This window comes from Neovison vison, chromosome 7, assembly GCF_020171115.1.
Source record: "Neovison vison isolate M4711 chromosome 7, ASM_NN_V1, whole genome shotgun sequence".
In the NCBI taxonomy this organism is placed as follows: domain Eukaryota; kingdom Metazoa; phylum Chordata; class Mammalia; order Carnivora; family Mustelidae; genus Neogale; species Neogale vison.
In genome coordinates, this window is record NC_058097.1 from 78,034,153 (window position 1) to 78,062,057 (window position 27,905).

The following is a 27,905-nucleotide window of genomic DNA, read 5'->3' on the forward strand; positions in this document are numbered from 1 at the left end:
GGGAGCGAATGTGTGGGCTGCACCCTTTTGCCCAGGGTTTATCCTGAGACCCTACAGGGACGGGTCAATGACCCAGTTGTGGGGCTAAGCCTAATACTAAACCCTGACCCTGACCCCGACCCTGACCCTGACTGTGAGCCAGAACCAAAACTTAAACCTAGCCGTGACCCTACTCTGACCCTTACCCAGATACTGACCCAAACCCTAATCATAAATCTAAGCCTGATGCTGACCCTGATCCAGACCCTGAACCTAAACCTAACCTGACCTTACTCTAACCCTGACTCATCCATCACCGTGACCCTGACTCTGACCCTAATCATAACCCTGACCCTAACCAAATCCTGACCCTAATCCTAAAACTGACCAAACTTTGAGCCTAACCTTAACCGTAACCCTAAAGGTAATCCTAACCCTGACCCTAATAGGACACTGAACCTCAAACTAACGCTGACCCTAACCCTAGCACTAACCCCTACCCAAAACAACGCCAACCGTGACACTACGCTGTCTAACCCTAAAACTAAACATAACCCTACTGCTAACCCTAACACTAACCAAAAACTCAAATGGCTGCCCTGGAACGAAACCTGACCCAGAACCGAAATTTGACCCGAAAACAAAGCCTGACCCTGACCCTAAACTGACTCTGGCCTTGACCTTCACTTTGACCCTGACCCTGACCCTGACTCTAAACCTAACCCTGACCCTAACACTGACCCAAAACTAACCCTGCCCCCATCCCGAACCTGGACCCTAAACCAAAGCCTCACCCTGACCCTTTATCTGACCCTGGCCCTGACCTTCACATTGACCCTGACCCTGACCCTAATCCAAAGCCTAACACCCCCCTAAGCTTGACCCTAACCCTAAACCTGACCGTGAATGTGTTCCCAACCCTAACCATAATCCTAAAGTTAACCCTATCCCTGATCTAATACCGACCATGAACCTAAACCTAATGCTGAGGCTAACCCTAACACTAAACCCTACCCTAACCCAAACCCTAACCCAGACTTTATGCTGTCTAACTCTAACCATAACCCTACTTCTAACCCTAATCCTAACTCCAAACCCAAACCTTTCCCCTAAACCTAACCCTGACACTGAACCGAACATTGATCCTAAACCAAATCCTGACCCTGACCATAAACCAGACCACGGCCCAGACCTTCACCTGATCCTGACCCTAAACCTAACCCTGGCAATAGCACTGACCCAAAACTATCCCTGTCCGTGAGCTGAACGTGGACCCTAAACCAAAACCAGATCCTGACCCTAAACCTGACACTGGCCCTGAACTTCACCCTGACCCTGACCCAGACCCTGACCATAAACCTAAACCTGACCCTAACGGTGACCCTGACACTGACCCAAACACTAACCCTGAAGCTGACTGTGATTCTGACCCTAACTGTAACCCTAAACGTAATCCTGACCCTGACCCTGACATGGACCATGACACGAAACATAACAATGACCCTAACCCTACCACTAACCCCTAAACCTAACGCTTACCCTGACCCTAACCCAGTCTTACCCTAACCCTCAAAGTAACTGTAATATTCACCCTAACCCCATTATTTAACCCTATCCCTGACCCTATTTCTGATTCTGATCTAACCTTAACCCTTAACTTTGCCTTAACTTGACCCTGATCTGAACCTTGAACCTAAACAGAATCCTGGCCCTCACCCTAAACCTAACCCTGGACCTGACCCTAACACTGACACTGACGCTGACTTTAAACCTAACTCTGACCCAGTCCGTGAGCCTGACCAGAACCCTAAACCAAATGCTAACCTGGTCCTGACCCTAATCATATCCCAGAATCTAAATGTAAAGCTGACCTTATCCTAACCATGACCCTAACACTGACCCTGACCCTTACACTGAACCTGACCCGAATCCTAACCCTGACCCTGACCATTAATCTGACACTAACCCTAACCCTGACACCGACTGTGAGCCTGACCATAAACATAAACCTGAAACCTAACACTAACCCTGACCCCTACCCTAAGCCTAACGATAACCCTCACCCTAACAATTTCTAACCCTAAACCTGACCCTAACTCTACACCTAACCTTAACCCTAAGCCAAAAACTAACCGAAAACCCTGACCCTAACCCTGACTATGAGTTTGACCCAAACCATAAGTAGCCGTTACCCTGACCCAGACCCAGACCATGAATCAGACCGAACCCTAACCAAAACCAAAGCCTAACGCTGACCCTGATTCGGACCCTGAACATAAACCTATCCCTGACCTTACACTAACCCTGACTCAGACCCTAACCGAAAGCGTGACCCTGACCTAACCTTGAATCTACCCCTAAACTTGACCATGATAGTGAGCCTAACCCTAACCATAACCCTAAATGTAACCGTAAATGCTGACCCTAGTACAGACCCAGAACCTAAAACTAATGCTGACCCTAAAGGTGAAACGAAACCCTACCCTAACCCAAACCCTAACCCTGACCCTAACACAGTCTAACCCTAACCCTAACCGTAACCGTACTTCTAAAACTAACCCTAAAACCAAACCCTAACCTTTCCACTGACCCTAACCCTCTCCCTGACCCTAAACCTAACCCTAACCCTGACCCAAACCAAACCCTGACCCTGAACTGAAACTTGCCCCTAAACCATACCTGACACTGACCCTAAATCAGACCCAGTCCCTGACCGTCACCCTGACCCTGACACTAACCCTGACCCTAAACCTAACACGCACCCTAATACTGACCCAGGCCCTGACACTCACACCAACCCTGACCCTGACTGTGAGCCTGATTCTAAACCTAACCATACACGTAAACCTGACCCTGACCCTAACACGGGCCATGACCCGAAACCTAACCTTGACACTAACCCTAACACTAAACCCTAACACTAAACCTGACCCAAACCCTGTCTAAACCTAACCCTCAACTAACTCTAACCCTAACCCTAATCCTCCCATGAGGTTTGCATGGAGGAAGAGAGCTTCTCAGATCCTTGGGGAGAGCTATCCACCCCAACCCATGTGGGGACATGACTTCAGACATACCCAGATAGCTAGAGGCATATGGGTTTGAGCGCTCGCATGCAAGACACACACACACACACACACACACACACACACACACACACAGCGCTCTGCCCAGCTAGGGGTCAGAGGTGGACACTAAGGGAAAATGGAGGGTAAAAAGGGTGAAAGAAGAAAAAGGTGGGAGACAGCTCGGCCATGGGGTCAGGGGCATCAGGACTCCTAACCAGGACTGAGATCCAAAGCATGGGGTGGGGAGATAGGACGGGCTGATGCTCAAGGGGTCCCCAAGGGGACCAGGGGCTTTGCAAGGGCACTGGGTGGGGACAGTGTCTGGGGTCTGGTGTACATAACCATCCTGGACTACTGGAAGTAGGAAGAGGTAACCACTCTGTGTGGACAGAGATACAACAGCGAAAGCCTCCCCTTACTCTTCTATCAATGGGGCCATAGAGACAGGGTGTCGCTAGTCTCCCACAGTCTTGTAGAAGAGCCTGTTGGCCTTGAATCTCTATCCGAGACCCACTGTGCTCCCAGTCTTGGGTACATGCTTTCTACTCCATCGAGGTCCTTCTGAGCAGAAGACAGCCTGGAGGCTCAGGGGGCTGACATTGTGAGCTTGCAGAATGTGGCAGAGCACTAGGCCCCTGGCCTGGGGACCAAGGTCAGGACCCTCCTTGTGGCAGCCTCAGGGTCCCCATTGGGAAGAGTTTCCAGAGTCCGTGCTCTGCTCAGGGTGAGAAGGCCTTACTTACCAAGGAACCAAGCACCAGCACAGGAGAGGGAAACAGGGACAAGGGAGACACCGGCAGTTTCGCCCATCAGCCCTGGAGCCCACAGATCCTACTCCTGTGAGACACACACGAACAGAGACAGACGCAGACGCAGACGCAGACGCAGACACAGAGACAAAGACAAAGACAGAGACAGACACTGAACACAGGAGAGAGGGAACCAGCAGAACTGCCAGACTTACCTCCATCAGCTTGGAAATCACAGCCAAACATTTTGTCCCCTTATAAGTCCCACGGGCCATCCATCCTCGGAGGACGGATCCAGGAATGCCCGTGGACCACTGTGGGGGCTGGCCAGTACATGGGAGCAGACGAGGCCCTTGGACCTCAACCTAATGGAAGTCCCGCGAAGTCTGTGTCCACAAGGACAGAAGCCATGCACTGCAACCTTGTCACGGTGGATGGGATTCAGGCAGGAGGAGGGTGGTTTTGCTGGATCCCAGAGCAGATCCAGGACTCTCTGGGCTATGTTCCATTCCCCCGCTCATCCCCAGACACACCCGTGCCTTGGCAAGTGTGTGCACCAGACTCCTGTGAGAACGGGGATGGAACTCATGGAGAGTACCTACCCCTGATGGCATCCCCAGAAGAAGAAGCCAGAACACCCGCAATGTCCAGTCAGGGAGGCTGAGGAAGCCCTGAGAGCCACAGGGTGTGTGCGGGTTCACAGTCCTGGGCAGGAGCAGGAGCCCGGCCTGAACCCAGCTCTGTGCCCTCCCAGCGGGGACAACAGCTGCACCCAGGCCTCCCAGGGATTGGGGGCACTCTGTGTTGGGATCACTGCATGGACAGGCATGGGGTGGAGTGTTTGCCTTGAGCAGCTGTGGGAGGGGAGCCCTCAGGGAAGTGTGGTGTAAGCAGGAAGTCCGTTAAGGAGCCCCCAGGCATTCGGCTCAGGTCATGATCCCAGCGTCCTGGGATCGAGTCCCGCATCGGGCTCCTTGCTCAGCAGGGAGCCTGCTTCTCCCTCTGCTCCTGCCTGCCATTCTGTCTGCCTGTGCTCACTCTCTCCCTCTCTCTCTGATAAATAAATAAAATCTTTAAAAAAAGGAGCCCCCAGGCAGTGGTGACCTCACTTTCCTGACGACAGAGCCCAACAGAATTGGAACCCACATATCCAGGTACCCACATTCCAGAGAAAACACCCCAGCCCAGCTCATTTCTGGGCACATCCTGAAGGAAGCGACATGTCCTTGTGCTGTCTACCGAAGCCTAGAGAATGCTAGCAGAGGAGAGCTCACCCGCCAGACACGCCCCCTCACTGGGCAGGTCATGTCAGACTTTCCACATGCCTCTGCCCTTTGGCTAAAAGAATCAAAAGGTGACACCAGGGGGCTCAGAGTCAGAGAGTCCCACACCTTCTGATCAACCCGTGTAGTCCTAGGTCTTCTCCCAGTGTGTGTGAGTGTGTGTGTGTGTGTGTGTGTGTGTGTGTGTGTAACGAGAGTTCATCGTTGATGGAGTCGCCCCGAGCAGGATTAGGCTGATGAGGGGTCAGATGCCTGGTGGGCAGGTCATCTTCACACCGCAGGTTAAAGCTGGCTAGGTCGATCAGGTGTGGGGGCTGCACTCTTCTGCCCAGGGTTTATCCTAAGACCCTGCAGGGACGGGTCAATGATCCAGGTGCGGGGCTAACCCTAACACTAAGCCCTAACCCTGACACTGACACTGACTGTGAGCCTGACCCAAAACCTAACCCTAGGCCTGACCCTGACCTTGACGCTGACCGAGATCTTGACCTGGACCCTAATCCTAAATCTAAGCCTGATGCTGACCCTAATCCGGACCTGAACCTAAACATAACCCTGACCTTACCCTAACCCTGACTCATCCGTAACCGTGACCCTGACCGTGGCCCTAATCCTAACCCTGACCCTGACCTAACCCTGATCTTAACCCTAAACCTGACCATGACTGTGAGCCTGACCCTAACACTAACCTTAAAGGTAAGCCTAACCCTGACCCTATTACGGAATCTGAACCTAAACCTAACGCTGATCCAAACCTTAACACTAACCCCTACCCTAAACCAAACCCTAACCCTGTCCCTAATGCTGTCTAATCCTAACCCTAAACATAACCCTACTTCTAATTTTACACCTAACCCCAAGCCCAAATCGTTCCCCTGAACCTAACCCTGACCCTGAACCGAAAATTGACCCTAAACCAAAGCCTGACCCTGGCCCTAAACCTGATCCTGGCCCTGATCTTCACCCTGACCCTTACCCTGACCCGGACCCTAAACGTAACCCTGACCCTAACACTGACCCAAATCTAACCCTGTCCCTAACTCGAACCTGGTCTCTATACCAAAGTCTGACGCTGACCCTCAACCTGACCCTGGCCCTGACCTTCACCCTGACCTTGACTTTGACCCAGACCCTAAACTTAATCCTGACCCTCACAGTGACCTTGACCCTGACAGTGACTTGACCCTAACCCTAATCCCAAATGTAACCCTGAAACAGACCCTAACATGGGCCCTGACCAAAAACCTAATGCTGACCTTAACCCTAACACTAACCCCTAACCATAACCCTGACCCTGACCCTAACACGGAATAAACCTAATCCTCAACCTAACTCTAACCCTAACCCTAACCAGAAACTTTAACACTGACCGTGACAGTATCCTTGACCCTGTCCATAACCTTAACCCTGAACTTTGCCTATACCTGACCCTGAACCTAACCTTGACTCTAAACAGAAACCTTACCCTGACCCTAAACCGAACCCTGGCCCTGACCCTAACGCTGACCCTAAAGCTTACCCTGACCCTACCATAATCCTAACTCTGACCCAGACCGTGAGTCTGACCAGAACTGTAAACCTAAAGCTAACCCTGATCCTACCGTAATCCTAACCTAGAACCTAAACGTAAAGCTGACCTTACCCTAACCAAGACTCTAACCCTGACCCAGACCCTGACACCACCACTGACACTGAACCTAATCCAAACACTGACCCTGACCCTTACTCTGACACAAGCCCTAACCCTGAAGAGGATGTGAGCCTGACCCCAAACCTAACCCTGAACCTAAACCTATCCCTGACCCCTACCTTAACCCTAATGCTAACCCTGACCCTAATGACGTCTAACCCTAACCCTGACCTAACACTAACCCTAAACGTAACCCTAATCCTAACACTAACCCTAACCCTGACCAGGACCAGGACTGTGAGACTGACCCAAACCATAATCCTAGCCATAACCCTGACCCTGTCCCAGATCATGATCCTGGCCTGAACACTAAGCCTAAACCTAAGCCTGAAGCTGACCCTGATCCACCCTGAACCTAAACCTAACACTGACCCTACCCTAACCATGACTGATCCCTAACCATGACCCTGACCTTGACTCTAATCCTAACCCTCACCCTGATGTAACCATGACCCTAACCCTAACCCTGACAGTGATAGTGAGCTGACCCTAGCCCTAACCCTAAAGGTAACCCTAACCCTGATCCTAATATGGACCCTGAACCTATACCTAACACTGACCCTAACCCTAACATTAACCGCTAACCTAACCCAAACCTTAACCCTTATCCTAATACTGTTTGACCCTAACCCTAACCCTAACCCTAACCCCACTTCTAACCCTAACCCTAACACAAAACCCAAACGTTTCCCCTGAACCTAACCCTGACCCTGAACCGAACCTTGACCCTAAACAAAAGCCTGACACTGACCCTCAACCTGAACCTGGGCCTGACCTTCACCCTGAGCCTGAACCTGACCCTGACCGTAAACATAACCCTGACCCTAACAGTGACCCTGACCCTCACCCTAACCATAACCCTGACACTGACAGTCACCCTGACCTTAACCCTAACCCTAAATGTAACCCTGACCTGACCCTAACACAGGCCCTGACCCGAAACCTAAAGCTGACCCTAACACTAACACAAACCCCTAACCATAACCCTGACTCTGACCCTAACCCGGTCTAAACCTAACCCTCAAACTAACACTAACCCTAACCCTAACCCCAAATTTAATCTTAACCCAGACCCTAAAACTGATCCTGACCATAACCTTCTGCCTGAACTTAGCCTAAACCTGACCCTGAACATAACCTTGACCCTAAAGAGAAGCCTGACCCTGACCAAACCATAATGCCAAATTTAACCCTAATCCAGAAGCTATCACTGACCCTGACCATAACCTGATCCTTGAACTCTGCCTATGCCTGACCCTGAACGTAACCTTGACCCTAAAGAGAAGCCTGACCCTGACCCTAAACCGAATTCAGGCACTGACCTTAACCATGCCCCTAAAACTGACCCTGATCAGGACCGCAAACCTACTCTGTCCCAGACCGTGAGTCGGACCAGAATCCTAAACCTAAAGTTAACCCTGATGCTGACCCTAATCCTAACACAGAACATAAACATAAAGCTGACCATGCCCTAACCATGACGCTAAACCTGACCCTGACCCTAATCCTAACACTGTACCTGACCCTAATATTAACGTTGACCCTTACTCTGACACTAACCGTAACCCTGACACTGACTGTGAGCCTGACTCTAAACCTAACCCTAACCCGGACCCCTACCCTAAACCTAATACCAACTCTGACCCTAACGACGTCTAACACAAAACCTGACACTAACTCTAACCCTACCCTTAAGCCTAACCATAACACTAACCCCTACCCTAACCCAAACCCGAACCATGACCCTAACTCTGTCTAACCTTAACCCTAACCATAACCCTACTTCTAACCCTAACCCTAACCCTAAACCCAAACCTTTTCCCTGAACCTAACCCTGACCATGACCCTATCACTAACCCTAACCCTGAACCAAACCTAACCCTGACCCTGACCTGAACCTTGCCCGAAACAAAACATGACCCTGACCCTAAATCTGAACCTGGCCCTGAAATTCATCCTGACCCTGACCCTGACACTAAACTGAATCCTGACCCTAACACTGACCCTGACCCTAACCTTAAACCTAAACCGAACCCTGGCCCTGACCCTAACACTAACCCTGGCCCTGACCCTGACCTTGTCTCTGAACATAACCCTGGACCTAACCCTAACTCTAACCTTAACCCTGACCGTGAACCTGACCCTCACCCTAACCCAAACCCCTAAGACAAACCCTAACCTTCCCTGTCCTCCTTCCAACCCACTGACTCAAGCCAGGGCTAAATTTAAGGCTGGACCTCTGTCTCAGGGAACCACCAGGAAGACCAAGCAGGGGGAGAGAGAAGTGGAAGGGGCCCACTGATTTCCCTGCCCTGACTTGGCCTCCACTGATGTCTCCAAGTCCTCTGGCTCAACCCCACCTTGAGCGGGACCCTGGGAGGGATTCTGAATTCTAGGCCCGCTGGGTGGGGAGTACTCGATGACCTTTGCATCCCCAGATGTCCAACCCGCCTGGCCATGTACCCTGAGCCTTGCTTCCCAGAATAGGCATGGTTTCGGTGCTCAGCAGACTATGGGGCCACAGACCACCTGGCAGTGGTGAGGGACCATGGGGGAATCAGTCGGGAACAGTGCCATGGTTGCATACACATCCACCACAAGGCTGGGTAATGGTACAGGTGCTGTGTACATGTCTCCTGTGCACACCTGGCCCTCTCGGAATGGAGGTCTTTGAGCCTGGTGCACCAGTTAGGGGTCAGAGGCGGAGACATCCTGGGAAAATGAAGGGTAACAAGGGGGAAAGAAGAAAGAGGTTGGAAACAGCTCGCCCATGGGGTCAGGGGCATCAAGACTCCTGGCCAGGACCAAGATCCAAAGCATGGGGAGGGGAGACGGGATGGGCTGATGGTCAAGGGATCCCCAAGGGGCCCAGGGGCTTTGCAGGGCACTGGGTGGGGACAGTTTCTGGGGCATGGTGTCCATCACCACACTGGACTACTGGAAGTAGGAAGAGGTAACCACCCAGTGTGGACAGAGCTACAACACTGAAGGCCTCCCCTAACACTTCTATCAATGGGGCCATAGAGACAGGGTGTCCCTAGTCTCCCAAAGGTTTGTAGAAGAGCCTATTGGCCTGAATCTCTATCCGATACCCACTGTGCTCCCAGGCTTGGGAAAATGCTTTCTACTCCCTCAAGGTCCTTCTGAGCAGAAGACAGCCTGGAGGTTCGGTGGGCTGATATTGTGGGCTTGCAGAATGTGCAGAGCACTAGGCCCCTGGCCTGGGGACCAAGGTCAGGACCCTCCTTGTTGCAGCCTCAGGATCCCCATTGGGAAGAGGTTCCAGAGTCAGTGTTCTGCTCAGGGTGAGAAGGCCTTACATAGCAAGGAACCAAGCACCAGCACAGGAGAGGGAAACAGGGACAAGGGAGACTTCAGAGGTTTCTCCCATCAGCCCTGGAGCCCACAGATCCTGCTCCTGTGAGACACACAAAAACAGAGACAGACGCAGACACAGAGACAAAGACAAAGACAAAGACAAAGAGAGACACTGAACACAGGAGAGAGGGAACCAGCAGAAGTCCCAGACTTTCCTCCATCAGCATGGAAATGACAATCAAACATTTTTTCCCCTTCTCAGTCCCACGGGCCATTCACCCTGGGAGGATGGATTCGGGAATGCCCGGGGACCACTGTGGGGGCTGGCCAGCACATGGGTGCAGACAACGCGCTTGGACCTCAACCTAATGGAAGCACCGGGAAGTCTGTGTGACCAAGGTCAGAGGCCATGCACTTACAAACTTGCCACGGGGCAGGAGGAGGGTGGCTTTGCCTAGATCCCAGAGCAGATCAAGGCCTCTCTGGGCTATGTTCCATTCCCCCGCCCATCCCCAGGCTCTCAGGTACCTTGCCAACTGTGTGTACATGCCTCCTGGGAGAGCGGGGATAGAACGTATGGAGAGGTCCTACCCCTGATGACATCCCCAGAAGAAGAAGCCAGAATACCCCCAATGTGCAGACAGGGAGATTGGGGAGGCCCTGAGAGCCACAGGGTGTGTGCGGGATCACAGTCCTGGGCAGGAGCAGGAGCCCAGTCTGAACCCAGGTCTGTGCCCTCCCAGCAGGGACAACAGCTGCACCGAGGCCTCTCAGGGACTGAGGGGAGGATGTGTGGGGGTCACTGGATAGGCAGGGCATGGGGTGGAGGGTGAGCCTTGAGCAGCTGGGGGAGGGGCGCCCTCAGAGAGTTCGGGTGGGAACAGGAAGTCCGGTAAGGAGCCCCCAGACAGTGGTGACCTCACTTCCCTGACGACAGGGCCCAACAGAATTGGAACCCACGTATACAGGCACCCACATTTCAGAGAAAACCACGCTGCCCAGCTCATTTCTGGGAACATCCTGAAGGAAGCGACATGTTCTTGTGCTCTCTACTGAAGCCCAGAAGATGCAGGCAGAGGAGAGCTTGCCCGCCAGACACGCCCCCTCACTGGGCAGGTCATGTCAGGCTTCCCCGACGCCTCTGGCCCTTTGGCAAAAAGAATCAAAAGGTGACACCGGGGGGCTCAGATTCAGAGACTCCCAAACCTTCTGATCGACTTGTGTGGGCTTCAGTCTTCTCGCCGTGTTTGTGTGTGTGTGTGTGTGTGTGTGTGTGTGTGTGTGTGTAAAGAGAGCTCATCTAGTTGGAGACTACCCGAGCAGTAGCAGGCTGATAAGGGGTCAGGTGAAGGCTGGCTAGGTGGGATATGGTGGGGGGGCCACACTCTTCTGCCCAGGTTTATCATGAGACCCTGCAGTGATGGGTCAATGACCCAGGTGCGGGGCTAACCAAAACACTAACACATAACCATGACCTTGACCCTGACTGTGAGCCTGACAAAAACCCTAACCCTAGCCATGACCCTGACCCTGTCCCTGACAGTGATCCTGAACTGAACCCTAAGACTAAACCTAAGCCTGACGCTGAGCATTATCCGGACCCTGAACCTAAATCTAACCCTGACCTTACCCTAACCCTGCTCATCCGTAACTCTGACCCTGACCCTGACCCTAATCCTAAACCTGATCCTGACCTAACCATGACTCTAACCCTAACCCTGACCGTGACTGTGAGCATGAAACTAACACTAACCCTAAAGGTAACTCTAAACCTGACCCTAATACGAACCCTGACCTAAATCTATGCTGACTTACCACTATCGCCTACGCTAATTCCAACTCCAACCCTAACACTTACGTTAACACTGTATAAGCCTAACCCTAACCATAATCCTACTTCTAACCCTAAACCTAACCAAACATTTCCTCTGAAACTATCCCTGACCCTGATATGAAACTTGAACCTAAACCAAAGCCTGACCATGCCCCTAAACCTGAACCTGACACTGGCCTTCAACCTGATCCTGACCCTGAACCTAAACCTAACCCTGACCCTAACAGTGACCCTGACCCTAACACTAACCCTGACCGTGACTGCGAGCCTGACCCTAACCCTAACCCTAAATATAACCCTGACCGTGACCCTAACACGGGACCTGACCCCAAACCTAACAATGACACTAACCCTAACACAAACCCCTAACCCTAACCCTGACCCTGACCCTAACCTGGTCTAACCCTAACCCTCAACCTAACTCTAACTCTAACCCAAAACCCAAAATTTAACACTAACTCTGACCCTATCCCTGACCCTGACCATAAACCTAACCCTGAACTTTGCCTAAACCTGATGCTGATCTTAACCCTGAATCTGACCCTAATCCTAACCATGACCCTTTCTCTGACACTAACCCTGACACTGAATGTGAGCCTGACCTTAAACCTAACCCTGAACCTGACCCTAATCCTAACCTAACTCTAACACTAATCCCTAACCCTAACCCTGACCACCATCCTAACCCTGTCTAATCCTAAACCTCAAGCTAACTCTATCCCTGACCCTAACCCCAAACTTTAACCCTAACTGTGACCCTATCCCTGACCCTGACCATAAACCTAACGCTGAACTTTGTTTACACCTAACCCTGACCCGAATGTTGACCCTAAACAGAACCCTGACATTAACCCTAAATAGAACCCTGGCCCTGACCCTAACACGGACCCTGACCGTAAGCCTAACTCTGACCCAGACCCTGAGCCTGACCTGAACATTAACCGTAAAGCTAACCCTGATCCTGACCCTAATCCTAACCCAGAACCTAAACGTAAAGCTGACCTTATCCTAACCATGACACTAACAATGACCCTGACCCTAATCCTAACACTGAACCAGACCCTAATCCTAACCCTGACCCTTACTCTGAACCTAACCCTAACCCTGACAGTGATGTGTGCCTGACACTAAACCTAACCCTGAACCTAACCCTATCCCTGACCACACCCTAAACCTATTGCTAACCCTGTCCCTAACGATGTCTAACCCTAACCCTGACCCTAACTCTAACCCTAAACTTAACCCTAACCCTAACACTAACACCTAACCCAGACCCTGAACCTGAGTGTGAGCCTGACCCATATCCGAATCCTAGGACTGACCCTGACCCTGACAGTGAGCCTGAAACTAACCCTAACCCTAACACTAACCCTAACCCTGACCCAGACGGTGAACCTGACCCAAACCCTAACCATAAACCTAACCCGGTTCCTGAACCTAATGCTAACCCAGAACCTAAACCTAACCCTGACTTACCCTAAGCATGACCCTAACCCTGACCCTGAGCGGACCCTAACACTGAACCGGACCCTAATCTTAACCCTGAACTTAACCCTGACACTGACCCTAACCCTACGCTAACCCTGACCATAATGACGTCTAACCCTAACCATGACTCTAACTCTAAGCCAACCCCTAACCCTAACCCTAACACTAACACCTAACCCGGACACTGACCCTGACTGCTAGCCTGACCCAAACCCTAATCCTAGCCCTGACCCTGACCCGGACCGAGATCCTGACCTAAACCCTAACCCTAAACCCAAGGCAGACGCTGACCCTGATCCACACACTAACCTAAACCTAACACTGACCTTACCCTAACCCTGACTCATCCCTAACCGTGACCCTGACCGTAACCCTAATCTAAACCTGACGCTGACCTAAACCTGACCATAACCCTAAACCTGACTGTGACTGTGAGCCTGAACCTAACACTAACCATAAAGGTTTCACAAATCCTGACCCTAATATAGACCCTGAAACTAAACCTAAAGCTGACCCTAACCCCAAAAATGACCCCTACCCTAACCCAAACCCTAACCCTGAACGTAACGCTGTCTAACCCTAACCCTAACCATAACCCTACTTCTAACCCTAACCTTAACCAAAACACATATCGTTCCCCTGAACCTAACCCAGACCCTGAACTGAAACCTGACCCTAAACCAAAGCCTGACCCTGACCCTAAACCTAACTCTGATCCTAACACTGACCCAAATCAAAACCTCTCCCTGACCCAAACCTGGACCTTAAACCAAAGCCTGACCCTGACCGTCAACCTGACCCTGGCCCTGACCTTCACCCTGAACCTGACCCTGACCCAGACCCTAAACCTAACCCTGACCCTAACAGTGACTCTGACCCCAACTCTACCCTAACACTAACCATAACCCTAATGATGTCTAACCCTGACCCTGACCCTAACTCTAACCCTATACCTACCCCTAACCCTAACACTAACACCTAACCCTGACCTTGACACTGAAGGTGAGCCTACCCAAACCCTAAACCTGGACTTCACCCTGACCATGACCCTGACCGTGATCCTGATCCAAACCATAGCCTTACCTAAGCCTGACACTGACCCAGATCTGGACCCTGAACCTAAACCTAACCCTGAACTTATCCTAACCCTGACTCATCCTTAACTGTAACCCTGATCCTGATTCTAATCCTAGCCCTGACCATGACCTAATCCTGACTCTAACCCTAACACTGACCGTGACTATGAGCCCGACCCTAACACTAACCCTAAATGTAACACTAAACCTGACCCTAATACGGACCCTGAACCTAAACCTAATGCTGACACTAACCCTATCACTAACGCCTACACCAACTCAAACCCTAACCCTTACCCTAACACTGTCTAACCCTAACCCTAAACATAATCCTACTTCTAACCCTAACTCTAACCCCAAATCCAAACCTTTCCCCTGAACCTAACCCTGACCCTGAACCAAACCTTGACCCTAACAAAATCCTGACCCTGACCCTAAACCTGACCCTGGCACTGACCTTCACCCTTACCCTGACCCTGACCCTAAACCAAACCCTGACCTTAACAGTGACCCTGACACTGACCCTAAAACTAAACCTGACCCTGACTGTGAGCCTGACCCTAAACCTAACCCTAAATGTAACCCTGACCCTGAACCTAACACGGGCACGGACCCGAAAACTAACGCTGACACTAACGCTAACATTAACCCCTAACCCTAACCATGACCCTGAACCGAAACTTGACCCTAAACCAAAGCCTGACCCTGACCCTAAACCTAACCGTGACACTAACACGGACCCAAATCTAACCCTGTCCCTGACCCGAACCTGGACCTTAACCAAAGCCTGACCCTGACCCTCAACATTACCCTGGCCCTGTCCTTCACCCTGACTCTGAACTTGACCCCTATCCTAACCCTGACCCTAATATTGACCGTAAACCTGACTCTAACTGTAACCTTGACCCTGACTGTGATCATCACTCTAACACTAACTCTAAACATAACCCTGACCCAGATCCTAACACGGGCCCTGACCCATAACCTAACGCTTACCCTAACCCTAACACTAACCCCTAACCCTAATCCTGACCCTGACCCTAACCCGGTCTATCCCTAACCCTCAACCTAACTCTAACATTGACCTTAACCCCAAAATTTATCCCCAACCGCGACCCTATCCCTAACCCTGACCATAAACATAACTCTTAACTTTGCCTAAACCTGACCCTGACCCTAACCTTGACCCTAAACAGAACCATGACACTGACCCTAAACAGAACCCTGGCCCTGACCCTACCGCTGACCCGAACGCTGATTCTGATGATGACTGTTAACCTCACTCTGAACCAGAACTTGAGCCGGACCAGAACCCTAACCCTAAAGCTAACCCTGATCCTGACCCTAATCCTAACCCAGAACCTAAACGTAAAACTGACCTTACCTTAACCATGACCCAACCCTGACCCTGACCCTGATCCCAACATTGAACCAGACCCTAATCCTAACCCTGATCCTTACTCTGACACTAACCCTAACCCTGACACTGATGTGAACCAGACCCTAAACCTAACCCTGAACCTAACCCTATGCTGACCCCAAACCATAACCCTAGCCTTGACAATGACCTTGGCCATGACCCTGATCATTATCCTGACCCGAATGCTAACCCTAAATATAAGCATGGTGAACCTGATCAGGACCTAGAACCTAAACCTAAACCTAACCTTACCCTAACCATGACTCATCCCTAACTGTGATCCTGACCCTGACCCTACTCATAACCCTGACCCTGACCTAACCCTGACCCAAACACTAAACTTGACCCTGACTGTGAGACTGACCCTAACCCTAACCCTAAATGTAACCCTGACCCTGACCTTAACTCGGGCCGGACCCGAAACCTAAAGCTAACCCTAACACTAACCCTTAACCCTAAACCTGACCCTGACCTTAACCCGGTCTAACCCTAACCCTCAACCTAACTCTAACCCTAATCTGACCCTTATCCTAAACCTGACACTGAATGTCTGGCACTTCTGCTGATTCCCTCTCTCCTGTGTTCAGTGTCTGTCTCTGTCTCTGTCTCTGTCTTTGTCTTTGTCTCTGTGTCTGTGTCTGCGTCTGTCTCTGTTTTTGTGTGTTTCACAGGAGCAGGGTCTGTGGGCTCCAGGGCTGAAGGGCGAAACCTCCAGTGTCTCCCTTGTCCCTGTTTCCCTCTTCTGTGCTGGTGCTTGGTTCCTTGCTAAGTAAGGCCTTCTCACCCTGAGCAGAGCACTGACTCTGGAACCTCTTCCCAATGGGGACCCTGAGGCTGAAACAAGGAGGGTCCTGACCTTGGTCCCCAGGCCAGGGGGCTAGTGCTCTGCCACATTCTGCAAGCTAACAATTTCAGCCCCCCGAGCCTCCTGGCTATTTTCTGCTCAGAAGGACCTAGAGGGAGTAGAAATCTTTTTCCCAAGACTTGGAGCACCGTGGGTCAGGGATCGAGATTCAGGGCCAACAGATTATTCTACAACCTTGTGGAAGACTAGGCACACCCTGTCTCTATGGCCACATTGATAGAAAAGTAAGGGGAGGCCTTTGGTGTTGTAGCTCTGTCCACACAGGGTGGTTACCTCTTCCTACTTCCAGTAGTCCAGGGTGGTGATTGACCCCAGAACCCAGACACTGTCCCCACCCAGTGCCCTTGCAAAGCCCCTGTGCCGCCTGGGGACCCCTTGACCATCAGCCCGTCCTGTCTCCCCTCCCCATGCTTTGGAACTCAATCTTGGCCAGGAGTCCTGATGCCCTTGACCCCATGGCCGAGATGTCTCCTACCTCTTTCTTCTTCCCCCCTTGTTACCCACCATTTGCCCCGGGTTTCTCCACCTTTAACCCCTAGCTGGGCTGATCGGGGTGTGTGTGTGCGTGTGTGTTTGTGTGTGTGTGTATGCGTTCGCTCAAACACATATGCCTCTGGTTGTCTGGGGATGCCTGAGGCCATGTCCCCACATGTGATGGGGTGGTAACCTCTCCCCAAGGATCTGAGGAGCTCTCACCATCCAGTCAAACCTCATGGGAGAGTCAGGGATTGCCTAGGACTGGAGAGAAGCTCTGCTCCTTGGACTCTGTACCCGTCTTTTATCCTGGGCCAGTAGTTGCCTCTCTTGACCGCAGATTCTCAACTGTCCCTGAGCGATGGACATGGAAATGCTTGAACCTGGGCTTTCCTCCATGGGTAGGTGGAGGTGGAGAATAGGTGCACCAGGCACAAAGACCTCCATTCCGAGAGGGCCAGGTGTGCACAGGAGACAAGGCACACAGCACCTGTACCATAACCCAGCCTTGTGGTGGATGTGTACACGATCATGGAGCTGTCCTTGATGGGTCCCTCATGTTCCCTCACCTCTGCCAGGTGCTCTGTGACCCCAAACTCTGCTGATCACCGGAACCATACCTATCCTGGGAAGCAAGGCTCAGGTGCGTGGCCAGGCGGACTGGACATCTGGGGATGCAAAGGTCATCGAGTACCCCCCACCCAGCTAGCCTGGAATTCAGAATTCCTCCCAGGGTCCTGCTCAAGGTGGGGTTGAGCCAGAGGACTTGGATACATCAGTGGAAGACAAGTCTGGGCAGGGAAATCAGTGGGCCACTTCAATTTCTCCCTCCCTCTGCTTGGTCTTCCTGGTTGTTCCCTGGGACAGAGGTCCAGCCTGTCCTTGGATTTAGCCCTGGCATGAGTCAGTGGGTCGGAAGGAGGCAGGGAAGGTTAGGGTGTGGTTTAGGGGTATGGGTTAGGGTGACGGTTACTGTTAGGGTCAGGGTCAGGTTCAGGGTCAGGGTTAGGGTTAGAGTTAGGGTAAGGGTCAGGGTTAGGGTCAGGGATGGGTTTAGGGTCAGGGTCATGTTTCAGTTTAGGTTCAATGTTAGGTTCAGGTTCAGTGTTAGTCAAAGTTCAGGGCTGGGGATAGGATCAGAGTGAGGAATGTGGTCAAGGATAAGGTTAAATTTAGTGGTTAGGGTTAGGGTTAAAGTTAGGTTGAGGGTTAGGTTTAGACAGTGTTTGCATCAGGGCTATGGTTAGGCATTAGTATTAGGGTTAGGGTCAGCATTAAGTTTCATGTCATGGCCCGTGGTTGGTCAGGGTCAGGTTTACATTTAGGGTTAAGTTTAGGATCAGGCACGCAATCAGGATCAGGATTAGTGTTAGTGTCTTCCTGCTCCCACCAGAGCTCCCTGAGGATGTTCCTCCTCAGCTTCTCAAGGCTCACACTCTACCCCATGCCCTGTCCATCCAGTGACCAACACACAGCCTCCCCCCAGCCCCTGGGAGACTTGGGTGCAGCTGTTATCCCCACTGGGAGGGCACAGAGTTAGGTTCAGACCGGGTTCCTGCTCCTGCCCAGGACTGTGAGCCCACACACACCCTGTGGCTCTCAGGGCCTCCACAGTCTCCCCATCTGCACTTTGGGGGTTTTCTGGCATCTACTTCTAGGGATGCCATCAGGGATAGAACCTCTCCATACATTCCATCCCCCTCTACCAGGAGGCTGGTGCACACACTTGGCAAGGCAGTGTGAGCCTGGGGCTGGGCAGCAGAATGGAACACAGCCCAAAGAGGCCTGGATCTGCTCTGGGATCTAGGCAAAACCACCCTCCTCCTGCCTGTGTCCCATCCCCATGGCAAGGGTGCAGTGCATGGCTTCTACCTTGGTGACACAGACTTCCCAGGGCTTCCATAAGTTGAGGTCCAAGGGCCTTGTCTGCGCCCATGTGCTGGCCAGTCCCCACAGTGGTCCCCGGGCATTCCTGAATCCGTCCTCCCAGGGTGGATGGCCCATGGGACTGAGAAGGGGACAAAATGTTTGGCTGTCATTTCCAAGCTGATTGAGGAAAGTCTGGCATATCAGCTGGTTCCCTGTCTCCTGTGTTCAGTGTCTGTCTCTGTCTTTGTCTTTCTCTCCATGTCTGTGTCTGCGTCTGTCTCTGTTTTTGTGTGTCTCACAGGAGCAGGATCTGTGGGCTCCAGGGCTGATGGGCGAAATCTCCGGTGTCTTCCTTGTCCCTGTTTTCCTCTCCTGTGCTGGTGCTTGGTTCCTTGCTATGTAAAGCCTTCTCACCCTGAGCAGAGCACTGACTCTGGAACCTCTTCACAATGGGGACCCTGAGGCTGCAACAAGGAGGGTCATGACCTTGGTCCCCAGGCCAGGGGCCTAGTGCTCTGCCACATTCTGCAAGCTCACATTGTCAGTCCTCCGAGCCTCCAGGCTGTCTTCTGCTCAGAAGGACCTCGATGGAGTAGAAAGCATTTACCCAAGACAGAGCACAGTCGGTCTCGGATAGAGATTCAAGGCCAACAGGCTCTTCTATAAGCCTGTGGGAGTCTAGGGACACCCTGACTCTATGGCTCCATTGATAGAAGAGTAAGGGGAGGCCTTCGGTGTTGTAGCCCTGTCCACACAGGGTGGTTACCTCTTCCTATTTCCAGTAGTCCAGGGTGATGATGTACAGGTCCCAGACACTGTTCCCGCCCAGTGCCCTTGCAAAGCCCCTGGGCCCCTTGGGGACCCCTTGACCATCAGCCCGTCCTGTCTCCACACCCCATGCTTTGGATCTCGGTCCTGGCCAGGAGTCCTGATGCCCCTGACCCCATGGCCAAGCTGTCTCCAACCTCTTTCTTCTTTCACTCTTTTTACCCACCATTTTCCCTTGGTGTCCACCTCTGACCCCTAGCTGGGCAGAGTGGGGTGTGTTTGTGTGTGTGTGTGTGTGTGTGTGTGTGTGTGTGTGTGTGAGTGCTCAAACACATATGCCTCTAGCTGTCTGGGGATGTCTGAGGTCATGTTCCCACATGGGATGGGATGGGTAGCTCTCCCCAAGGATCTGAGAAGCTCTCACCCTCCTAGCCAACCTCATGGGAGGGTCTGGGCTTGCCTCGGACTGGAGGGAAGCTCTGCTCCTTGGACTCTGTTCCCTTCTTTTGTCCTGGGCCACTCCCTGCCTCTCTTGACTGCCGATTAACAACTGTCCCTGAGGGAAGGACATGGAAATGTTTGAACCTGGCTGTTGCTCCAGGTTTAGGTGGAGGCGGAGGAAAGGTGCACCAGGCACAAAGACCTCCATTCTGAGAGGGCATGGTGTGCACTGGAGACCTGCACACAGCACCTGTACCATGACCCAGCATTGTGGTGGATGTGTACGGGACCATGGCCCTGTCCCCGAATGGTACCCCATGTTCCCTCATCACTGCCAGTTGCTCTGTGTCCCCAAAGTCTGCTGAGCACCGGAACCGTGCCTATCCTGGGAAACAAGGCTCAGGGTGCATGGCCAGGCGGGTTAGACATCTGGGGATTCAAAGGTCATCGAGTACCCCCACCCAGCTGGCCTGGAATTCAGAATCCCTCCCAGGGTCCCGCTCAAGGTGGAGTTGAGTCAAAAGACTTGGAGACATCAGTGGAGGCCAAGTCAGGGCACGTAATCAGTGAGCCCCTTCAACTTCTCTCTCCCTCTGCTTGGTCTTCGTGGTTGTTCCCCGTGACAGAGGTCCAGACTGTCCTTGGATTTAGCCCTGGCTTAAGTCCTTTGGTGGGAAGAAGGACAAGGAAGGTTAGGGTTTTGTTTAGGGGTTTGGGTTAGGATGAGGGTTACAGACAGGGTTAAGGTCAGGGTCAGTGTCAGGTTTTGGGTTAGAGTTAGAGATAGGGTCAGGTTTAGGTTTAGGGTCAGGGCCACGATCAGGTTTAAGGTCAGGGCCAGTGTTCAGTTTAGGGTTAGGGTCAGTGTTCGGTTTAGTTTCAAGGTTAGGGTCCAGGTCAGGGTTAGGCAAAGTTCAGGGTTGGGATAGGGTCAGGGTGAGGGATAGTGTCAAGGATAGGGTTAAAGTTAGAGTTTAGGGTTAGGGTTAGAGTTAGGTTGAGGGTTAGCATTAGACAGAGTTTGGGTCAGTGTCAGGGTTAGGGTTAGGGGTTAGTGTTGGGGTTAGTGTCAGTATTAGTTTTCGGGTCATGTCTCGTGTTAGGGTCAGGGTCAGGTTTACGTTTAGGGTTATGTTTAGGGTCAGGCTCACAGTCGGAGTCACGGTTAGTGTTATGGTCATGGTCAGTGTTAGGGTGAGGGTTAGGTTTAGGGTCTTGTTCAGGGTCAGGGTCAGAGAGAAGGTCAGGTCCAGTTTCAGATTTAGGGTCAGAGTCAGGTTTTGGTTTAGGGGCAAGGTTCGTGTCAGGGTCAGGGTCAGGTTTCGTTCAGGGTTAGGGTTGGGGTTAGGGTTAGGGTCAGGGATAGGTTCAGGGGAAAGGTTTGGGTTTGGTGTTAGTGATAGGGTTAGAAGTAGGGTTATGTTTAGCGTTATGGTTAGACAGCGTTAGGGTCAGGGTTAGGGTTTGGGTAGGGTAGGGGTTAGTGTTACGGTTAGGTTCAGCGTTAGGTTTAGGTTGTGGTTCCGTATTAGGGTCAGGGTTAGGGTTACCATTAGGGATAGGGTTAGGGTCAGGCTCACTGTTCAGGGTTAGGGTTAGGGTCAGGATTAGGTCAGGGTCAGGGTCAGGGTCAGGGTCTGGGTTAGTGTCTGGGTCACGGTTAGGGTAAGGCCAGCATTAGGGTTAGGTTCAGGGTCCAGATCAGGGTAAGCATAAGGCTTAGGGTTAGGGTTTGGGTTCTGGTCAGGCTCACGGTCAGGGTCAGGGCTAGGATTAGGGTTAAGGTCAGGCTCACAGTCAGGGTCCTGGTCAGGGTTAGGGGTTAGTGTTAGGGTTAGGGTTAAGTTTAGAGTTAGGTTTAGGGTCAGGTTTAGGGTTAGACTTCGTTAGGGTCAGGGTTAGCATTAGGGTTAAGGTAGGGGTCAGGTTTGGGGTTAGGGTCAGGGTTAGGTCAGGATCAGTGTTAGGATTAGTGTCAGGGTTAGGCTCACAGTTAGGGATGAGTCAGTTTTAAGGTAATGTCAGGTTTAGGTTTAGCTTCAGGTTCTGGATTAAGTTCAGCGTCAGGCTTAGTTTTAGGGTTAGTGTTTGGGTCATGATCATGGTCTGGGTCAGGGTCAGAGTCAAGGCTATGATTAGCGTTTTGGTCAGGCTCACAGTCAGGGTCAGTGTCAGTGTTAGGGATTAGTGTTAGGATTAATCTCCCCCCTGGGTCATTGATCCGTCCCTGCTGAGTCTCAGGATAAGCCCTGGACAGAAGGGTGTAGCCCCCACACCGGATCCCACCTATCCAGCCTTAACCTGTGGCGTGAACATGACCTGCCCACCAGGCGTCTGACCCCTCATCAGCCTGCTCCTGCTTGGGGCATCTCCACCCCCAATGAGCTCTCTTTACAAACACACTCTCACATACACACACACACACACACACACACACACACACCACACAGGGAGGAGACCTAGGGATACACGTGTCGATCAGAAGATATACTCTCTGACTCTGAGCCCCCCGGTGTCACCTTTTGATTCTTTTTGCCAAAAGGGCCAGAGGCATCGGGGAAGCCTGACATGACCTGCCCAGTGAGGGTCGTGTCTGGCAGGCGAGCTCTCCTCTGCCTGCATCCTCTGGGCTTCGGTAGACAGCACAAGATCATGTCGCTTCCTTCAGGATGTGCCCAGAAATGAGCTGGGCAGGGTGGTTTTGTCTGGAATGTGGGTGCCTGGATCATGGGTTCCAATTCCGTTGGGCTCTGTCTTCCGGGAAGTGAGGTCACCACTGCCTGGGGGCTCCTTACCGTACTTCCTGCTCCCACCTGAGTACCCTGAGTGTGCCCCTCCCCCAGCTGCTCAAGACTCACCCTCCACCCCATGCCCTGTCGATCCAGTGACCTCTGCACAGCCTCTCCCCAGCCCCTGGGAGGCCTGGGTGGAGCTGTTGTCCCCGCTGGGAGGGCACAGACCTGGGTTCAGACTGGGCTCCTGCTCCTACCCAGGACTGTGAGCCTGCACACACCCTGTGGCTCTCAGGGCCTCCCGAGTCTCCCCATTTGCACATTGGGGCTGTTCTGGCTTCCAATTCTACGTATGCCATCAGGGGTAGGCCCTCTCCATGCATTCCATCCCTGCTCTCCCAGGAGGCTGGTGCACACACCTGGCAAGACACGGGTGTGCCTAGGGCTGGGCAGGGGAATGTAACACAGTCCGAAGAGGCCTGGATCTGCTCTGAGATCGAGGCAAAGCCTCCCTCCTCCTGCCTGTGTCCCATCCCCTGTGGCAAAGTTGAAATGCATGGCTTCTGACCTGGTGACACAGACTTCCTGGGGCTACCATTAGGATGAGGTCAATGTGCCTCTTCTGTGCCCACGTGCCGGCCAGGGTTAGCTTTAGGGTTAGTGTTAGGGTTAGGTTTAGCGATACACCCACCCCACCATATCCTGAAAAGTGAGGGTGTTTCTTGGGACAGTGTGCTGCTGTAAGCTGTGAATTCCATGGTTTGAAGAGCTTGCCTGACCTCTCTATGAACTGGCAAAAGGAGGGCTCACTATGATAGAGTGGACAGCTGAGGCAGAAGGATCATTTTAGGAATTACAAACAGCCTTAATGAGTGCCCCAGCATTGGCCATCCTAGATGTTACCAAGCCCTTCCACATTGCCCAGGACACCAAAAGGGGACTGATATGATTTCAAAAGGAAACCACTTAGCAGATCAGGCTGCAAAGCAAGCAGCCTGTGAAACAGTGCAAAAGCTGATTACACTCCCGGCTCTAGCCCTACCAGAAAAACTGGACTATTCAGAGGAAGATTTAAAGTATTTACCAAAATGGGATAAATTAGAATATGAAGGAGATGGGCTAAGACTAAAAGAGAAATTTAATTCTTCTTGGAAGACTAGGTAAGAAGATAATAGAACAGACACATCAGGGTACTTATTTGGGGATATACAAACTCAAGAAACTTATAAGCAAGCAATTCCAAGTACCAAACGTGAGACAGTAGGAGTGATAGGCAAAAAAATGTTACTAGAAGAAATAATTCCTAGGTTTGGGCTGCTTTTCGTGATTTGGTCAGACAATGGCCCTGCATTTTTTAGCTCAGTCTCACAGACATTGGCCAAGGCCGTGGGCACAAATTGGAAACTATGTTGTGCCTATGGGCCCCAGAGTTCCGGGCAACTAGAGAGAATGAACCAGACTCTTAAAGAGACCTTGACAAAAACAATTCTGGATACTGGCAGTGGATGGCTGGATCTCCTTCCTTCGCCCTCCTCAGTGCACGATGTACACCCTATTTAAACAAGGTGACCCCATTTGAAATAATGTCTGGGAGACCACCCCCCTGCTCTGTCCTCGACTACAAGAGGTTGCCCTAGCAGAAATTACTGATCAGTCTGTACTCCAGTCACTGTAGGCATTACAGTCTGTCTTAAAAAAAAAAAAAAGCCCATGCCCGGATCTGGGCTCCCCACACTTGGATGGAGTGGGAGATGGAACCACATCCTTACCAACCCAAGGACTTGGATTGCATACGTCGCTATCAAGTGGGGAACTTGGAGCCTCGCTGAAAGGAACCATTTACTGTTATCATGACCACCCCCACAGCAATAAAAGTAGAAGGCATCAGGGCCTGGATTCACGAGGGTCACATCAAACGAGCTGAGGATGAAGATGCCCCCCAGAGGTGGAAGCCTCAGCCAATGGACCCCGCTGACCACAGACTAAAGCTAAGACTCAAAAGACTATGAGTTTATTGTTGCTCTTATTGTTACCTGTTTATGTAAAGTATAGGTAGGAAATTAGATGAAGTGGTAAATGGCTAACTCATCAGCCTACTGTGCACTAGTGTCATTTGGACAAAAGAAAACTAGAGCTATAAAAATGATAGACTTACATGCTCAATATAGCCCCTTACAAGCAGAGAACATAGAACTGGCTGAAAAGTCAAGGATTTGACTAATCTCCAAAGAAAAGAGGGAATGCAATGGCCTGGTTGGCCAGAGGGCGTCATTTTGTTTTTATGTAGTGGACTTAGATTGACCCTATGCACTAAACTTAGGTTGACCCTGCCCCTCCCAGAAGAACTTAATTACAGAGCCTAGATACAAGGGCGGGTCAGGCCAGATGAAGACATCCAATCAGTGGGTCACGCATATATATCTTGAAATTCAGTTGGGCACACGTGTGTTACTTAACTTTTTTTTTTCTGTGTGAGGCAGACATACCATGCATGTGCAGTATTCTCTGGGTACTGAAATCTCATTGGCCACCTGTGTATAGCTTGGCTAAACTACCTCTATAAAAGTTAGTCTATGAGCCTGGGAGGGGTCACCTCTTTGCAAGAGACGGCCCTGATCAGTCATTGTGATTCTCGATGCTTGGCACGAAATATAGATTTGCTTGACCTTCACTCTGTATCAGTCCTGCTCCTTTGATTATGGATCCTAACACCCCAATTTGCAGAGATTCCAGGAAAGTACTGGGGAGAGATGCCTGAATAACAAGGATGGGTAGAGATGGTGGACTTGAGCCATGACCGGTCTCACATGCTGGGTATGGGCCCCGCTCTCTGGGAGGAGGTCACTAGGTCGGGGCTCAGGCTCTCAGACAAAGAACTAGTGGCCAAACAGCCTATAAATTGGGGTTCTCTCGAGGGCCAAGCAGATTGATCCTCAAGTGGGGATTCGGGACAGACTCACCAGGCACTTCTTCTTTCTATGGGGATGGCAGAATGCTGTGATGTGTTTGGAGAATTCACTTGACTTCACATGAAGACTTCACATTTCTTGCTGATGGGTCTTGATGCTAGTTTGTTACCAAGGAGATCTTAGAATGTGCTGGTGGATAAGGGGTCATGCAGGATTCTCACACCTTGAGGGTTTGACACAGGTCGAAGGGCGCAGTTTCCTTCTAGGGAGAGATGTTCTATTGTGTGGATCAGGGAACACATGTTGTATCCTAAGTTGGTATTCCAGAACAGGCCTCTGAGGACAGATGCCTGAGAACCTAGTCTAGGGTTCCAATGATGTCCTAGGGGCATGTCAGTTTCAATCTTCTGACTCAGGACCATTGACTTGGTGTCTGCCTCGATGGAGGTGATCACGGTGTTTCAGACTCACATTTACTCCCAATTTTCTCCTAATCTCTAGGGTTTGGGCAACTGTGACGGCTAAAGTTTCCTTGGGGATGGAGACACAGTCCTGTGGTGTGGCTCCAGAGACCAGATCCTGGGGGGCATGTGAGCCATGGTTTTGAGAGAGAAGTCTGCAAGCACAAACTTGGGTTAGGGTTAGTGGTGATGTGATCACAAGCCCAGTGCGTAGACCTGGAGGACAGATTGTCAGGAATTGTAATTAGGGTGACTCTAGGTGGTTGCACAGGCTTTTATATCTGGATTGTGTGTCCACAAAGGCCTCAGAATGCAGGTGTTGTCTCATGAATCCATGAGAGATATTTCATCTCAAAGAATCTTGGTAGTTCCCGATAGTTTGGTGGCTTTTTCCAGAAAGGGAAGAGTGCTGTTTTCCATCTTTGAGGAGTCCCCAAACAGGGATTCCAGAGACAGGCTCTGTGTCTGGGCGCCTGGATAATCCAATCAAGGGTTATGATTTGGGCCTAGGGGTGTCCAAGGCCTGCAATGCGGTATACTGGTGGTGTAACTGAGAGGGCTTGTTTGAAAGCATGCTCAGGCTGAGGGTCACAATGCCAGTTTGTACCCAGGGCGGCTCTCAGGAGTGGGCGTGGTCTCATTGGCCATGCAGCTGGCGCCCACTTTGAGGGTTGGACACCCATTCAAACAACCAGGTTTCCTGCCATGGGAAAGGAGGAGTTCTCCATTGTGCTTCCGGTTCCCCCATTGGCAGGGATTCCAGCAAAGCTCTGTTGACAAATGCCTGAATACCAAGGATGGGTAGAGATGATGGCCTTGGGCCATGGACGGTCTTACATGCTGGAATCGGGCCCCGCTCTCTGGAAGGCTGACATGAGGTCGGGGCTCAGGCTCTGTCAGACACAGCACTAGTAGCCAGGGCAGTCTATTAATCAGGGTTCCCTCAAGGCAGGAGTAGATTGATCCTCATGTGGGGTTCCTGGGCAGACTCACCAGGCACTTCTTCTTTTTATGAGGAAGGTAGAATGCTACGTTGTGGCTCCAGAATTCCCTATCAAGAGGGCTTGGGAACCAGTAGGGTAAGGATGGAATTATAAACACAAGCTACAGTTGAATTCAGTGCCAGGCAGAAGCAGTTCTAAAGGGCTGCTTCTTATGTGAGATATCCAGCATGTGAGTAAGGGTGTATGTCAGATGTTTGCTCACACTGGAGTTTGTGTCTATGATGACCGACAATTGGAGGGTTGGCATCCAGAGGCCATGGAGGATTTCCCACGCTGAGGCTTGTGAGACGCTCCAAACAGCAAGGTTTCTTTCTACCGGACGGTTGGAGTTTGGCGTTTTAGCTCCAGGGTCCCCCATATGGAAATTTGGGTAACAGAGCTCTCTTGCATGGATGCCCAGAAAGCGTATCTCAAAGGACCACGCAGCTGAGGATCATAGCAGTTTCATTCTGGTGGCTCTGGCATGAATTACCAAGG